Source organism: Xenopus laevis, chromosome 4L, assembly GCF_017654675.1.
Source record: "Xenopus laevis strain J_2021 chromosome 4L, Xenopus_laevis_v10.1, whole genome shotgun sequence".
Classification (NCBI taxonomy): domain Eukaryota; kingdom Metazoa; phylum Chordata; class Amphibia; order Anura; family Pipidae; genus Xenopus; species Xenopus laevis.
In genome coordinates, this window is record NC_054377.1 from 111,414,721 (window position 1) to 111,429,692 (window position 14,972).

At 37.9% G+C, this 14,972-nt stretch overlaps 1 protein-coding gene across 2 annotated transcripts in view; it reads right to left on the minus strand.

Annotated features, from left to right (window-relative positions):
• The window catches only part of grin2b.L (glutamate receptor, ionotropic, N-methyl D-aspartate 2B L homeolog), a 281,365-nt gene extending 278,350 nt beyond the window's left edge, over positions 1 to 3,015 (minus strand). Inside the window, exons 1-2 of one of the 2 annotated variants that reach the window (XM_041589078.1) lie at positions 2,863 to 3,015; positions 1,460 to 1,897 (exon numbers count right to left, since the gene is read on the minus strand). The gene's annotated coding sequence lies outside the window, so the exon portion shown is untranslated. 2 annotated transcript variants of the gene reach the window in all.
• Positions 3,016 to 14,972: the final 11,957 nt, after the last annotated feature.

The window sequence follows — 14,972 nt, forward strand, 5'->3', positions numbered from 1 at the left end:
TCCCTGGGCCTTTAGCTATTACAGAACAGCAAATCCCAGTATCCCCCTGCTAAGATGCTGGGAGTTGTAGTTCCCTATAAAAAAACATATAAACAGAGATATTATGGAGAATAAACAGTACAGATAATTGTGGTTTAAGTGAATTCTAAAGGATATTACCTAGAGCCTTATTACTTTATGCATATAGGGATTAAATGTGGTGCATGCACAATGCAGGTGAAAGCATTTGAGCTTTTACAGTACATATCAGCAGAGATAAGAATGCAGTGCATAATGAAACATGTGGACTTTATATGTATAATGAAAATTACTGTGCTACGGATGCACTGTCCATATCTACTGACCATTATCTATTTAGGTGTAAAATGGAATATTGTTGGAAACCGAATTAATCAATTCACCGACAAGAAATTCTACAGGCAAAATAATATTATGCACTTCCGTCATCAGATAGCAAGCAGAAGTGCAGAAAAGGTCTTTTTCAAAATGAATACTGACTGATTTTCTTTAGAATGAAATATGTTCATTCTTATTCATAGGAATGAGAAGGGATGTGGAGATGGTGTAATTATTTGCCCAATATGGAGGGGGGTTGGAATTTTGAACAAAAACAGAACCACACACGTCTCTTGTCTGATACACAGATGTCTTTTACACATTAACACTGTCCTAAATACCATTCTGCACCTACCCAGGGGACCCTGTCATTTCAATGATATCTCCCATGGGAAGGATTCTAGGCCTAATTGGAAGGCCTTTTACAATGGGGCATGTTTCCTACTCCCTGCATGGCCATGTGTATGATGGGCATACAGTGTATAACGTATAGTAATCCAACATATTGCACAGCTCTCCAAAACACACAGCATTTTTTCTCATTATTGGCATGTGGCACATTATAGGTTAAAGGGAAGTAATTGAAGGTAAGGCAGGCAGTAATTGAAAATGAAAAAATAGGTGAAAGCAATGTCCAGCTTTCTGACTGCATCGCCAATATCAGGCAAAGTGACTGATAATAACAGGTGGCATTGCCAAATTGAAGAACTCCTAACCCCAAAACTTCCCAACTAGACAAATAAAAAGAAATCATGGGTTGAGTTGTGCACAGGAATCTATAGATAATGTATAACAGGGAGGCAACCTGTGGCCCTTAAGAAGTAGTAATAAGACTTCAACTCTCAGCAACACCCTGACAGCTGCTGGGAGTTGTAGCTCAACATCAACTAGTGGGCCACAGGTTTAACACTGCTGTATAAAAAAGCCACACATTCTCCCCACGGCCATACTGGCAGGAAAGACTGGCAGAAGCAACAGCTGCTGGGGTGCCTACAGTGTGGTTCTGATACAGAGCAATCTGAATGCAGCTCACCCCATTCCAACACATTCACAAGTCTAGGTACCCGTTCGGTATTAGCATTAGCTTCCCAGGTGCACAAATATGTGTGGGTTGTGCACTTACCTGGGTTTGTAGATACAGATCCGTCAGTCTGCTGGGTTAAAGCTCTGGACATGTTGGGATTATGCTGTTTTCTCTTCTACCTTGCATATCCACATAGGAAAACTGGTTGCAGAAATACATAAAAATGATAATACAAACAAAATACAAGAAAAATGGGGATTTGGAGGGAGCAGCTGAAAAATCCTTGTGTGGTAGACAAAATCCTTCTTGGCTGTGGGAAGAAAGGCAGAGATGCAGGAATGGAATGGATAAATGAGGGTTTCCTCAGCAAAGCACAATGCAGGGCTAGGATAACAAGCTCCTTTTGTGGTCAGATCCTGTTGGTTTGGGAAGGTGTCTGATGGATCTGTTTTGGGGCTGGAAGGCTTATTTGTTCCTTAGCTGATCAGTGCTGTTGCTATCTGCAGCATAATGTTCTCCTTTACAACACCCCCCTTCCTGTACAGGAGAGAGATGGAGATGAAATCAATATTTTATTACAGAGAAGATGGTGAAAAAAGGGAAAGTGTGTGTGTGTGGGGGGGGGGGGGTCTGGCATCCAAATCCAGAGATTCTTGCACAGCCTCTGTACACCCCAAAATAGGATAATACAGCACAGGGAAATGGCTGAAAGATTGCCATACATTAATAATGGGATGGATTCAGCTACAGCCTTCTCAGAAAGACAGGCAAGAATTATCTACTGACTGCAAGACGGGGAGAGAGAGAGAGAGAGAGAGAGAGATGCTCTGGGCACATTCTCTGCCTCTCTCTACACACACTCACACATACATACACATACACACTCACACACACAGTCACACACACAGCGATTTCCTTTGCCACACACATTATATCAAGCAGTACCGTTTCATGTGCTCCCATACAACAGCTCTATATTTAATAATAAGCCTTCATCAAACACAGACACCTAATGATCATCAATAATATAGATATATATATATATATATATTCATATGGACAAACAGCATGCCACAGATGCACAGATGTAACACGTTGTTAATGTGGGGAATGTGCTGTTGTATCACTGTGAATAATGCAGTTTTTTTTTAATCATATTTTCTGATTTTGATGGCATATTCAGTTGCTTGCAATGACTGGGGTCCTAAGAAATGACTGGTTAACCCTTGCATTGCTGCAGGACTCTATTGTGTAAGGGGCTGCTGGGGGTGTGTGATGCTTGTTGCAGCCCCTTACACTCTTGCTAATGGGATTTTGGACGCCGTTTGAATGGTTAACAGGCTGCTGCAGGCTATAAAGCCTTCCAGGCTGCCAGCTACCTGTGTGACCTGTGTGACTGCCACTGAATGCTGCTGCTGCTAATACAATGCAATGGTGTAAGGTGGGCTGATGCTGCTGGGATGAGGAGAGATGCACATAAATACACATACATTAGTACTTACAGTCGTGTCAGCTAGCCGCAGCCCTGATTTATGTCCCCATGCACACTAATAAAGCCGCACACTAATAAAGGCGCACACTAATAAAGCAGCACACTGGCGGCGGGATGTGGGGGCACAGGGAGAATTGCCTTGCTAAGAAATCTCTTGCTTATGACTGACTTGTCCACATACTGATTGCAGCTTCAACGTCACGCTCGCTCTCACACGGACTCGCGGGCTCCCCCTATTGGCTGCAGGAGGAAGCCCATGCGAGTTCCCTCGCTGTGAGAAGCGCCACATGGTAATGAAAACACGTGAACTGTTGCGAGTCCATATTCCTCCTGCCCTAGACCGATAAGAATTGTCGCCCGGTAATAATATTATGTACTAATGTGGCTTGCTCGTGCCTTTCTATTCAATACAGGAGAGCGAGTAATGGACCTTGCCGCTCACCTTCCACTTTTAGAGCTAATTCTAGTTTTAGTTCATAGGGCCCTTTCTTAAAGGCTTCTCCTGGTCCCTCTAATTCAGGGGTCGCCAACCTTTTTAACCCGTGAGCATCATTCAAATGTAAAAAGAGTTGGGGAGCAACACAAGCTTGAAAAAGTCCATAGAGATGCCCAGGGTCGGACTGGTTGCGCCTGGGGCCACATCTGGCAGACTGGCACACAAGAGCCGGGGCCCACCAGGTTTTTTCCCGATGTCTCACTGGCCCAGACCGACCCTGGAGATGCCAAATAAGGGCAGCGATTGCCTATTTAGTAGCCCCTATGTGGACAGGCAGCCTACAGGAGTCGCTGTTTGGCAAGACATGGTTTTTATGCAACTAAAATTTGTCTCCAAGTCTGTAATTCAAAAAGAAACATCTACTTTGAGGCCACTGCAGGGTTGCCAGGTTAGCGGTTTTCCAGCCAAATCAGGCTACTAATTCAAAGCCTAGGCAGGTTTTGAAAGTATGAACTAGCCAAAGTACAGATTTGGGGCTACTTTTTGGGCCTTTGGCTGGTTTGCAAACCAACCAAAGTTTTTTCTTGCCCGTTGGGTAATGTAGTTTTTGTTCACCAATTTGCCAAGTTCAATGTAAGAATACATCACCCAGCATGCAATGGGAGTTACCAGATTTTGGGCCCTGTACCCCAGTCTCCCAGTTAAGCATTCACACATTTTCTGGTGACTTTCCTCAATTTCAGACAAGTTTGTGGCAAAAATATTCTGGCCACCTAAAAATGTTGAACTGTTTTACCAATATTTATTGAAATTGTATATGTACCATTTTGCTTCATGGAAAAATTTGAAAAAGGCATACCTTCATATATATTCATGCCTTTTTTAGATATTTTTTCACTGCACATATTGTGCTATTTTTGGGCTACTTTTGAAGTGCCTCTTGGCTAGTTTTGGGCTGGTTGTGTAGCTGACTTTAGCTGCTTCTGAAAATGACATCTGGCAACCCTGGGCCACTGGGAGCAACATCCAAGGGGTCGGGGAGCAACATGTTGCTCGCGAGCCACTGGTTGGGGACCACTGCTCTAATTGATTATCACCGTTGGCCAGTGGAGTGGAAGAGGATGAATAATGGCCTTTCATTAGCATTACTTGCTGCATCTGTTACTTTGTTTCTGCTGCTGCTGCACAGATATGGTTATGGCAATGGAGGATAGACGGCATGTTATGTACTTACACTATACTGAGGGCAGACAGACAGACTGTGAATTCAGACCAGCTATAGGTCAAAAAGCAATGAAATATATCCAACTTAAAAACAGTGAAGTCAGTGTAAAATCAATGACATATTTATAAAGCAGTGGTATAGACAAATTCACATAATAAGGCTAACTTTCCTGTGTATACATGGACAAGCTCTTAAAGGGGAAATAAAAAATGAGTGTAAGCTTCATACTACTAAGAAAAGAAACTTTCTGAATATAATCCATTAACAATTCTGTATCATTTCTGAAATAATCAAGTTTATCTTCACTATCCCTCTCTCAGCATCTGTTTCCCTTCTTTTACTCTCTCCATGTACTAGTTGTGAGTCAGATTTTCATTGACAGTTACATACATCCAATACATCTTTTTTTTGCGGGGGCTCCCTTGCCTAGCAGATGTGTTAGAGCTCACTCAAATACCCAACTCCAGCACAAACAAAATGTAGCAAAATTACTGACTTTGGCTCAAACTCTGTACATAGGGAAACAAGGTTTTCAGTGATTTAAGAGTGGTCTAAGACATTTTTGAGGCATAATAAGCCCCCCCCCCAAAGGCTTTATTATACGTTACTATCAATAAAAATCAGACTCTCAAATCCTGCATGAAGACAGAATGAAGAGAAATAGTGGCTGATAGGAGGATAGTGAAGAGTAACTTTATTATTTCATAAATGGGTCAGAGTTTTGAATCGATTATATTTAGAAAATGTATTATTTTAGTATGATGAAGCTTATATTACATTTTCATTTTCTCACTAGTTCCCCTTTAAAAGTGTGTACTCAAGATTCAAAAAAGCATTAATTTATACTTTCATTACCACTCTGGGTTTTGTGATGTTTATTGAAATCCAATAGTAGATTTTGTTATGTTATTTTCTGCAACCCTTGGGGTTTAGATGTCACATATGTATACATTTTTCAAATGTTATAACTATAGTACCATTGGGACTTTTTTGTTTCATGGGTCACTGTCTCTAACCTTGAATTATTAATTACAAACTGGGCTATGAAGCAAGACAGGAGTTTTTAAGAAACCTGACTGTATGCAGTGAGATTCTCCCTTCATTTACTCTGCTCTGACTGCTGCAGATAGGAAACTTCGTCCCTAACTGCTCTGCAGGGAAACAATCATACTTTCAAATAGCAGGAGGGAGGGACATCTCAGAACTACAGCAGCTTTATTTGTTTCCCTGTAGAACAGCCGGCGACCACGTAAAGAGTCATATCTGCAGCAGTCAGCTCAAGTAAATGAAGGGGGAATTTCACTGCATACAGTCAGGTTTCTTATAAAAACTGTACAGATTTTTTTTAATTGAAGTATATTGGGGATATGTTTCTTTTTCAGTTAATAAAGTGAAATGGGATTTTATTTTTGCCTTTACATCCTCTTTAATGTTTCCAACTCCAGCTGCAGGGACAAATATCGTGGAGCCAGATTTAAACAGATAAACTAGGATTCTATTTGGAGGATTATTTTGCTGCAGCTAATGGTTCTGGAGAGTTGGAGAAAGTTTGTATTAACAGAGCTGCCAATTTCGGAAAGGGAGGGAGGGAGCACAGATGACTGCATCTTCTGTCCATTCTCTTCCATTATTGGTCAGAAAAGTTAAATCCCGGTTGAGCTGCTCAGGGATTGGATAGCTGAGGTTGGAACTTCCCCTTCAGCTCATACAATCCCCATGGGGCTTGATCGGGATTTCAAATTCTGTGACTGTGACTAAGGGAAGAGATTGCTGTTACTAGACAGAAGGTGCAACCACTTGTGCTCCCCCTCCCTTCTGTTAAGTTAAGTTAACCCAGTGGTCCCTGTTATTGTATGGGGGGAACCCTGTCCACCAATGTTCTTTTTTATTAACATGTGGGGGACCCTAGCCACCAATGTTTTTTTTTAACTGTGGGGTGGGCAGACCTTTGGTGGGTTCGGCACGGCCCAGAGGGACCAGGAAATTTTGTCATATGGGACCCCGTGATTTCTGATGGCAGCCCTGGTCTTGCTGTATCTGCTTCTATAGCAGATATTATTTGACTTGTTCTGTTTTGATAAATTATGACAATCCCTAAGCAGCAGCCTAGACCACACTAAGCATGTGCGTGGCCTTGGTCTTTCAAAGATGTTTAACAAAGTTACAAGATGGTGTCCCCCATGTGGCCAACTTTGAAAGCATAAATCATTTGTTTAATTAGGCTTCTGATGCAGTAAGTTCATGTTTATGTTTATTATACATAATACAGCATTTCTAGCATTATTCTATTTTAGACTTTAGTTTCCCTTTAAAGTCAACCTCAAAATAAAATTGTGCCTAATAAAAGAAAACACAATTCTAAGCAATTTTGCAATATACATTAATTAAAAATGTTTAGTGCTTTTAAAGTTATTTGCAAAAAGCATTTGCTACAGAAAGCAGCATTTGCTTAATGCCAGGTTGTTACTTTTTAAACAATGTTACAAAAGTCTTAGCTCCCCAGCAAAGACAGGTCTGTTAATCAACTGCCTTGTCTCATATTGTATCTACAGTCTGAGCAATGAGCGCAGAGAATAGAAAGGGACAAACACTGCTTTCAATAGCAAGACAAATACAAATAACTTAAAAAACATAGGCATTTGTAATGAATGTATATTGCAAAGTTGCTTAGAATAATGTTTTCTTTTTTTTAACTTTCTTTTTATTGTTTTATAATAAAGCATTTGTTTTTCCTCCAATGAGCTTACAAATACACAGGGGTTGTATATTATCGATAATAACACATTGTTACAGTTGTCTCTAGGTTCCTCTACCCTGAACAGGGTAAGGGGGGGTTGTGTTCCTGTGTCCCATACATCATAGAGTATTAAACAGAACTAAACAAAAAAGACCAAAAATTAAGAAAAAGAGAAACTGTAAATGAACCAGCAGGAACCAAGAAAAACCAAAGACTAGCTTTTTCTTTGGGCAGATTCCAGGCAAAGTGTCATTTTAGCATTAGGGCTTGTGTATTGGTGGCTGTGGCTCCCCCCTTTAATTTCCCCTTTCAGGCTCATAACTTGTTCCATCCTGAATAATGTCTTCTTTTATTAGGCAAATGTTTATTCTGGGTTTGACTTGCCCTTTAAAAGATAAATTAATAATTAGAATGAAGTAAGAAATCAGTTTTGTGTATTCAATAATATTTTGCAGAACTTGTTACACCAGAGTTTGTAAATTGGGTTGAAACTGTTCAACCCTTATTGCCAAAAGTTAACAGAAAATAAATGCATTTTGGGAGAAAACGGAGTTGGTTATTTATTTTTATTTTTTTTGACTTTGTATTTATTAAAGCTTGACCGAAGGAGCTGGTTATTTTGCCTACTCAACACCATTTTGGGCTTTACACTTCTTATGTTATTGAGAAAGTGGCCAACATGTCATGAATAAAATGAATGTTTAAGAATTCACATTAATCCCTGCAACTGTTCACTACTATTCTAGCCACTAGCTACACACTTCAGTTTGATGAGAAGCCAAATTGCCTACCAGCATGTTTTAAGACCTTGTGTATTATCTAAAAATTGCATTTTTATCTTTTTTTATAGTAATTAAACAGGTAGTTGCAGCTACCTTTACTAGTTTTGTATTGCCCACACTGTCATTTAAATTTCAAATAGGATTTATGCTTAATCCCATTTATGGAGCATTCATGTTTTTGAGTGGTGATGTTTTCTCTCATATGTGTGTGTTTGGGGCTGGAATTTGAGTTTCCAGTTGCTACAAATTTATTGTGCCTAATTTCCTTTGTATTTGTGCCATATATGTCCCTGTTTGAAGACCCTGGTATTGGTTCCAGCTGATGCATTGTACTGAACAAAAGGGGTTAGTGACTGTGATACATTGGGTGTAAATAGATAAATGGCCCAACAAGCACCATCACCATCTGTTCCAGTATGGTCGCAACTTTGGTCCACAAATTTTAAATAGAAAGCCACCTGGTGAGGAGCCCAACGCCCATTCGTTGTCACGTAATTTGTCCTTTTCATTGTCATTATTGATCAAACGTTTTGCCTTTAAATTGCAGGATGCACAATGTATTTTAACCCTGTAATGAATTCTTTGTATTTTGGTTTCTGTGTGATTGCAAAATATGGATAACGTACACTCTGAAGTAAATGCATATCTTGCAGGAAGATATAAATATATATAAATATATAAATAAATATATATATATATATAGATATATATATATATATATATATATATATATATATATATATATATATATATATATATATATATATATATATATATATATATATATATATATATATATATATAGGCAATGCAAAATGACGGCACACCAAGGAGTTGCAGCGACACAAAAGATTTGAAAATATCTGATGAAAGTTCCTGTGAGGAACTGAAACGTTGGTTCAGTCCTAATAAACCTCCTTTATTATTTTCAAATCTTTTGTGTCGCTGCAACTCCTTAGTGTGCCGTCATTTTGCATTGCCTATTGGATTTTTTCTAGACTGGCACCCACATTTACACCATATTGAAGGTGTGCGTCCATTACTCTCTCTATATATATATATATAGTCATATCTTCCTGCAAGTTATGCATGTACTTCAGTGTGTACATTATCCTGTATCTTTAGTCCCTGATCCTTATAAGTACCAGAGTCACTGAATCTAACACTATTACAGGTATGGGACCTGTTATCCAGAATGCCCGAGACCTGGGGGTTTCCGGATAATGGCTTTTTCCATAACTTGGATCTTCATTTCTTAAGTCTACTAGTGTACTAGTGTATTGCTACATAGAAGCACAGTGAAAAAAAGACACTTATACTTTATATTGCACCTTTAACTCAAACAATACGTATCTAGCTACTCTTTCCCTGTAATGCCTCCTATCTCTTAAATATCCCTACTTGGCAGTTTGTACCCACTAGTGTCAATCACAAATATATTCCTCCTAGACTGATCTTGAAAACCCATCTCTTTATGGAAGTGTTTCATTAGATTCCCAAGCAAATGGACTTTCACGCGCATTAAATACTCTTTTGCTGAACAGGATATTCTTTCTGTCTGGACTGCGGCTCTCAGTGTCTAAATTTTAACTACACATATTCTCAGCGGCAAATACAGAATTGATCAAATCAATTCACCCACACAAGAATATAATAGGTGTAGGAACAGTTTATATCAGGCTTGTCATGGTTTCTGCAATTCAAATTCGCAAGTGTAATCCTATTACACTCACGTTATAAAAAAATAACAAGATTTACATCTAGGGTAACATGTTAGTGACAACTGTTCTTTTCCTAAAAGCATTTGTTATTTGAGTGTAGAATTTTCTACATGATAAGTAAGGTACCCAAAGGATGATGAAGCCACTGACTGTTGCCAGTTGATCTACAATGGCTTTTGGCTAGAAATATCAACTTCAAATATAGCCTTTCCTATTTATGTTGGCATATGAGTAAGCATCCATACTGCTTCATCTAATAGGGTGTAGGTATGTAACCTGTTATCCAGAATGCTCGGGAACTAGGGTTTTCTGTAATTTAGATCTCCATATCTTAAGTGTACTAATAAACATGAATTAAACCTAACAGGATTGTTCCGCTTCCAGTAAGGATTACTTATATCTTAGCTGGCATCAGATACAAGGTACTGTTTTTTTATAATAAAGAACAAGGAAATTATTTTTACAAATTTTAATTATTTCATTAATATGGAGTCTATGGGAGATGGCCTAGCCCTTAATTTGAAGCTTTCTGGATAATGGGTTTGCAAATAATGGATCCCTTACCTGTAATATGAAATATAAATTGTAGACTCCAATGGACGAGTACCCCTGCTTTAGGATAATTCCTGTTTTCCCTGTGTTTCCAGGGAAGTTGTAAGTGGGCTAAATGGGGAACTCTTGCATTGAGCCCATCATTATTACGATGCCCATACATGGACAGCTATAGGGTGCCAATTTTTTGTTCAAAAAAGGTCAGTGCCATCCTGAAATGTTGTGCATGCTGGATAACACATAAAAATATGAATCGAATTCTTAAATTCCTGCTAGAGTGCCCAAGTCATACAGATAAACAGAACTAGTGGCCAGTGTGGAAATGTTTATATTGTGAATATTATTGGACAAGGATTGTTTGGCAACCTAGTCATTTTAAAGATCCTAAAAAGCAATACCTAGTACACAGGTTACTAGGGAGTAGATACTGTCTTTTAAGATGTTAATTCAGACATTGTCTCAAGAATAAATTGATGCAATTCATATTTTAACCCTACAGAGGTAGCCCAACTTTCAGTCGACTTTTAGTATGTTATAGATTTTATAGTTTTTAAATTGTTTGCTTTATTCTTTAGTCTCTTTCCAGCTTTCAAATTTGGGTCACTTACCCTTGGAGCCAAAGAATTATTGGTCTGCCAGGCTGCAATTTTATTGTTATTATTACTTTTCGTAATTTGGGTGTCCATACTACAAGTCTACTAGAAAATCATTTAAACATTGAATAAACCCAATAGGCTGATTTTTCTCTCAATAAGGATTAATTATATCTTAGTTGGAATCAAGTACAAGATACTGTTTTATTGTTACAGAGAAAAAGGAAATCATTTATAAAAATCTGGATTATTTGGATACTATGGAGTCTATGGGAGACACCTATTCCATAATTCTGGAGCTTTCTGGATAATGGGTTTCTGGATAATGGATCCCTCTCCTATCATCTGCCAGTACTTATTCAGCCCACTGCCTGGTTTCCAGGGTAAATTTGACCCTATCTACCAGATAGCTGCTGAAATTCTAAACTTGAGAGCTTAAAGTTTAAAAATGTAAAAACTGCAAAAAATGAAGACCAAAATGTCTCAAAATAAATATCACTGTCTATATCTTACTTTAAAGTTTTTTTAACTACCTTTAAACTAACATGTTAGGTTTTGTAATTGCTTTTCCCTAGACATATCACATTCAAGGAATAATCATCTTAAAATTTTTGGTTCTAAGGATAGCTACAGAGGAAATGTTAAAAAAAATCCTTTAATCAAAGCATAGCACTGAAGGTTTCAAAACACAGACCCCCTGGGGATACTCCCCTCCAGATGCCCTTTGTATACAAAAATGTTATGCTGCAATTTAAATGAACTATAGAAGATTTCTGTATTAAACTAATCTATAGCAGGAAATATCTGGACCCCAGTCAACACTCACAGACTTTGCAGTCAAATTAGAATTCAACATTTCCGTTTATAGGAAAATTCTCTTTGGGACATATCAAAGTGTGACAAATTTCCTCTAGAATTTCCAGAAACGAATACAAAAATCCGTTCAAGTAACATGAGTTTCTACTGGGTAAATCTTCAACCATGTAAAATATGGAGCCCGCTGGAGTGTTTTAACATTATTTGGTCCTTTATGATTATTTAAACACTCTCTCTTTAAAAGCACCCAAATTTTTGTTTCCAGCACACATCTTCAATTTTGAATTGTTTGGCCGTTTTCGGTCTAAGTAAAATCTTTCGATCGATTGTAGAAATCATTCGAATCGAACGATTCGAACGATTTTCAAAAAAAAAAATCCACTTTTTAAAACTTAGCCAAATTTTGGAGGTCCCCATAGGCTAACATAGAAAGTCGGCAGGTTTAAAGTGTCGAAGTCAAAGTTTTTTAAAGAGACAGTACTTTAATTTCGAAAATTCACTTCGACCCTTAGTAAATGTGCCCCCTAATGTATCTGCCAGTGCAGCCATCAGTTCTCACTGATTAAAACTTTTTTGCATATATTAAGAAGAACTTTCTTTTACTCTTAGGGGCAGATTTATCAATTTCGAAGTGTAAAATACTTTCGAAATTCGACCATCAAATTAAAATACTTCGAATATCAAAGTCGAAGTATTTTTCACCGAATCTGGCCATCGAACAATCAAAGTAAAATCGTTCCATTGTACAATTAAATCGTTTGAATCGAACGATTCGAGCGATTTTAGCGTACGATCGAACGATTTTACTTCGATGTGTGAAGACTTAGAAAAATGGTCTAGAAGGTCCCCATAGCACTTCGGCAGGTTTAATTTGGCACAGTATTGAAGTCAAAGTTTTTTTAAAGAGACAGTACGAATGGTTGAATATTCGAACGATTTTTACTTCGAATCGAAGTCGAAGTAAATTCAAAGTCATAGTATCCTATTCGATGGTCGAAGTATCCAAAAAATTACATCGAATTTCGAATTTTTTTACTTCGAAAATTCCCTCGAATTCACTTCGACCCTTGATAAATCTGCCCCTTAATCTATCCTCTGGTGTGTGCTAAAATGACCTACTGGTAAATACAGCATCAGAGAGTTTACTGTAGGAACCCCTTACATAAGGTATGGGACCGGTTATCCAGAATGCTTGGGACCTGGGGTTTTCTGGATAAGGGATCTTTCCATAATTCTGAGCTCCATACCTTATCTCTACTATAGAATAGTTTAGTTCAGTTATCTCTACTAAAGCACAGTTCAGATAGTTCATCAGAAATAAAGAGTTTTTCCAATTACTTTCTATTTTCTATTTGTGACTGTTTTCCTTATATTGAAGTGTACATTTTTCACCTTCTCATATCTTTCAAAAGCAGATCTGGGAGTGGGGTCGCCGTCTGTTCTAAATTGATACATTTAGTTGATACATTTCTTATCTTTGTCCCTGCTGAGCAAAATCCCAGGCAGCTGTTAGAATTGATACAACAGTTTCTAGTATTCCAGAGATGCTGCTGAGAAATGTATCAACTAATGTAGCAAATTGTAACAGTTCAGAATCTGCACCTGAATTACTGAGCTGCCAGACTGAGGGAGGAAGAGTTTGAAAAAAACGTTAATAGTTTAAAAAACAGAAAGCAAATGAAAAAAAAGTTTTTAGAAGGTGAACAACCCTTTTAAATTGGAGTCAATGGGATATAAGCTTACTGTAATTCAGAGCTTTCTGGATAACACGTTTCCAAATAACAGACCATATATATATATATATATATATATATATATATATATATATATATATATATATATATATATATATATATATATATATATATATATACACAAAAACAAAAACAAAAAATGCAGCTCATCCATGTGTTGCAATTAAAATCAGTCTGGTGCATGGGTGTGTGGCTTATATCATATACTGAACTAAACAAATTAACCCAGCACTATCATTATACAACTTTAAGGAACAATTGGCTTAAAGAGAACTTATCTGAATTTGGCAAAAAGAGACACTTTTGGTTACATGGTTTGTACAAAGTATGCATAAGCTGATGCGCCCCGCCAAGGCAGTGTCCATGCATCAGTCCTACCTAAGTGAAAAAGGGTATTTTCTTTGGGAGGAGAAAGACCATACCTGCTTCTCTCTTTATTTGGCATGACCTCTTCCAAAGAAACATTCAGCATTATGGGCTTTTAAGTAATCTGTAGGACTGTGTTTAGAGGGGCGGGGGTTGGGAGAGCAAGCATTAAATATATATATATAAAACCAAATAGGCAAGAACTCACAGGTCTTATGTAGAAAAAAATGTTGATGTTTATTCAGCAAAAAAACTGAAAATCTTTTTCTACAAAAGACTTGTGAGTGCTTGCCTATTTTGGGATACCTATCTCACTGTTTGCATACTGCACCCAGGTACATTGGACCAATAAGACCAGCTGGCATTAAGCAGTGTATTTTACTGTGAGCTAACCATACAGACCAATAACCTCCTATATACCATAGCTCTACTTTTACTGAGTGGCAGGTACATATGCCATGATGTGCTCAGATCATTACTGATGTAGATTATTGACAGAACCCCATCTGAGACCCTTGCCTAAAGTATTTGCAAAGAATCCGCTACATTTCAGAGGCAGCGTCTAAACTGCAGAGAAAAGCTTGTATGAGTGGGAGAGTCAGGCTTGCAGTGCCTTATTTAGGCTGTCACTCATTTCTCACACAATGTTCTTAAAATGGAAATAAGCAAAGGACTATTAAGTAGATGGGACTTGCATTCAGCCTGAATCATTGCTGCATGTTTTTAATGGCTGTTTCTTTTATTGACTCAGCTGTAAAACCTTCCCAGGAATTCTGATTAAATCCATTGTGTTTTGTCTTGTTGCTAATTAATGTTCATATCAGTTTGTATAAAGAGTACAGAAACAGCCCAAATGCACATGTTGTTGTTCTGGAATAAAATGGCAAAATCTTTACCGTTAACGGAGCAATTAAATGACCTGCACACTTACCAATAACATAAAAATCACTATCCTGCTTAGCTCACCTCTTATTAGCTAATACTAATAAACAGCAAAGTGCTGCTCCCCTCCACACCACCTACTGCAAGTGGCAAATTGCATCACGTACAATACCAAGACAATGCTTTGTAATGGGCCCTAAAATGAGCCTTTAAGACAGTTAGCTTCTCATTCAGGAGACACTGCCTTTAAATTCTC